Genomic DNA, 3620 nt, shown 5'->3' with positions numbered 1-3620 from the left:
TGAAGTTGTTAAATTTTTATGATGTTTACAATATTTACTTTTTCTGCCTCTGCCAGTATAAAAAACAATATCATTTTTATGCATTGAAATAGCTGGTTAGAATATCTAGAAAATTGAACTTAATGTACTTTCTCTGATACATAGATCTATGCCTCTCTTTGATTTGGCAGTGGTAACAGGCTTGAATACAGGTGTTGCACCAATTTTTCCCCCTTATATCATTCCCTATCACAGGGATGATATAGGGGGCAAAATTTCATCTTGCAACTGTGACCTTGAAGATGCCTTTTGTCCAGCTTATATTGAATATATATAAAGAAATTTACTCAGAATATTATTCTTCAGTTGCAATGAAGAAAAGATTTGGTGCCCGATTGTTTTATTGATGTTTCATTTGTTCAGTGAATGTTCACATCACTATCACATCGAAAACAGTTTTAATGTGTTCTGGACTTTCGACAGAAGTAACATAATGTTTTGTGAATTCTTTACAATTAAAAACAGTTCTGTTTTACAGAAATCCTACATAAATTCTTGTAAAATCCTTGTTGCAAGGCGTAGATCGCTCTCATATTTTGAGCGAACCTGAACCGAACTTTCAAGGTGAGCTGTTGGTATAGGTATATAGTCCGGCATAATGTTAAACAACTTTTCTGAAACTTTATGTACAGAATAACACCAAACTGGGTCCATTGCATCCTGGCAAGTTCCCATGGCAATTTCACTTCGACATCTATTAGGGGCCATCAGAGCTAAATATAGGAATTTAAACGACTTCTAATGAACCATTTGACCATCAACTTTTGTCTGTAGCGTCCTTGTATAGATCTCTCTCAAATATTTTTTAAAAAACTCACCCTTGACCTTTTTTAGGGGCCATCAGAGCTGAAAGTAGAGGAAACAAAACAAAATTTGGTCTGTAGATAATGGAAATCTTTTGGCTGCAATTTTTAATAATATACCTTGTCATTCAATTTACCCTAAAGTTTACCTCACCGACAACAACAAACTGGAAGCACTGAATGTAGAAGAGGTCAAACTGCTGCTAAACATGCAATTAAAAAGTTTAACTCGGATTTGGGATTTGAAGGTTTATATTTCATCCAACAGTTTATATAAGTTATAACCAGTCTATGTAGATGAAACATTATTCAGAATATTATTTTAACTACTTTTTAGTTGTAGAGATGGTTTTGATGTGGTCGCATAGCTTTTATATCCGATTTCTTGTAATACGTTATAATGTAAATTTCATAGAAAAAAGTTGTTCCCTTTCATGATACATTGTCACGATTTGTATTCAAGGTCAAGGTCATGCGGGTTCTTAAAAGTCAATCTGCAGTTTTCAGCATTGCAGAATTGTTATAATTATGCGACTCACAGATGTTGAAAAGTAAATTTATAATGTTACAATATTATTTGTTATTTTTCCAAACCTTACATTCATTTAATGTTAGGAGTTGAAATTCAGTTTAGATGCCCATAAATAGCTGTTTTAGCCAAATCCACGAAATTTCGTGCCAACAAAAATAAATGATTTCACAGAAACATGAAATTCAATACTCATTGCTTAAGCAGATTACTCTTATGCTGGACACGACTGATTCTGCCTTTGCGATCAGTGCAGGCTGATCATGATCTGCACTGTTCACCATTCTGTCAGTATTTTTTGTACCCCTAAGTGATAAAAGTAAAATCAGATAATTCAAACACGGTAGAGATATGATTCTTGTACATGGCTCTTTCCTTTAATGTCCTCTGTGTATGCAGTTAAATTAAATTGCCTTCAGCTCATGTACAGTTGAAAGTTTTAACCAGGTCAACTAAAGTTACTAAATGTAAGCAAGGTAGTAATGATTCGTGCACTGCTTTTCTCAATTCACAGTGGAGTTTTGATTCTGTAGACTACACTTCCTCTCAATGTCTGTCAATGTGTTTAGTTCTACAAAATCCCTCTGATAATTTCAGAGCTATTCCCTGGACAAAAGTGCTGCATGAAGTTCAAATAAAGTCCCACCAGCTGAAAAGATATATGTTCTTAATAAAGGGAGAGAACCCAAAAAGTAAGCAAGACAGAGTTATGGTTCTTTTCATGACTGGTGTGGCTGAGTGAAGTCCCAAACAGAACTGGTGCACAACTTCACATGCTCTGTAACAAGTCTCTGTTTAAGACTCTAGGTCAAATACTTTGTGATATGCACGACACTTTTAGGCCTATTGATGCATGTTTGACAAAATCAAGTCATAACTCTTGCCTTAATGAGCAAAATCCCAAACAAAACCCAGGACTGGTGCACAACTTCACATAATGAATAATATTTCCTATAAAGTTAATGACTGTAGGTCAAATACTTTTTGAGACCTGGGACAGAGACTAATAGTCACTTCTTACGTATATTTTTGACTACATCAAGGGCCATAACCCTGGTTTTACCGAGTGAAATTCCAAATATAACCGAAGTGCACAACTTAACATGTTGAATAACAATCCTATTAAGTGTCATGGTTGCAGGTTAGTTAAGCATTGTTGGAGATATACACAACTTAAAAAAGAATGGGCAGACATACTGACATGGTAATTATATGTCCCCAAAATTTGCGGGGGCACAAAAAAAAACAAGAGGGCCATGATGGCCCTATATCGCTCACCTGTTATCATTGCACTTGAGGACAAGAAGGTCCTCAGTAAAAATATTTAAGTCCAAAGGACAGGAACAACAATGGGAAGAAATTTAACCAAAAAGAAAAAACAATTCTTACAAGGTACAGATATGTCAAAATGCACCTAAAACTTGGAGGTACCATCCATGTTGTACCACAGAAAAGTGGTCTCGTTTTTTTCCCTACGGCCAATAATAAAAAAGTTCCTAAAAATAAGCTATTTATAGTAACGTAAATGGGAAGTAATTAAAAAAATATATTGTAAGTGAACAAAAGAAGGCTCTGCCAAATAAATCTGCTGACATAAATGAAATTTCAGATCAGTATCTTCATTAGTTACGGAGATATACCTATTTTAATTTGAAATAAAGGGAGGTAATTTGACATTAAATCAGTCCATAGTTATCTACCCTGATTGTCTCAGTCCAACTAATGACAATTATGAAATTTCAAATAAGTCCTATGAGTACTTACTGATATAAATCCATTTTGATTACAATCACGGGAGGTAATCAGATATAAAATAACTCTGGAACCTACGATTGGATCTGATTTGTCATGGAATCTAAGATTTATTGTTGTTGAAGATATTTTGCAAGTTTGTATCAAATAAAACCATAAATGAAGTCTCTATATGGCTGCAAAAGCCAAAATAACCAATTTTGGACCTTTAAGGGGCCGTAACTCTGGAACCCATGAGGGAATTTGGCCAGTTCAAGAAAGGAACCAAGACCTTGTGGTGATACAAGTTGTGTGCAAGTTTGGTTAAAATCAAATCATAAATGAAGCTGCTATTGTGCAGACAATGTCAAAATAGCTAATTTTGGCCCTTTCAGGGGCCATAACTCTGGAACCCATCCTTGGATCTAGCCGGTTCAAGAAAGGAACTGAGATCTTATGGTGATACAAGTTTTGTGCAAGTTTGATTAAATTCAAATCATAAATGAAGCTGCTATTGT

Source organism: Mercenaria mercenaria, chromosome 1, assembly GCF_021730395.1.
Source record: "Mercenaria mercenaria strain notata chromosome 1, MADL_Memer_1, whole genome shotgun sequence".
NCBI classification, from domain to species: Eukaryota; Metazoa; Mollusca; class Bivalvia; order Venerida; family Veneridae; genus Mercenaria; species Mercenaria mercenaria.
The sequence above is the reverse complement of the archived record's forward strand: the minus strand, read 5'-3'. Positions refer to the sequence as shown.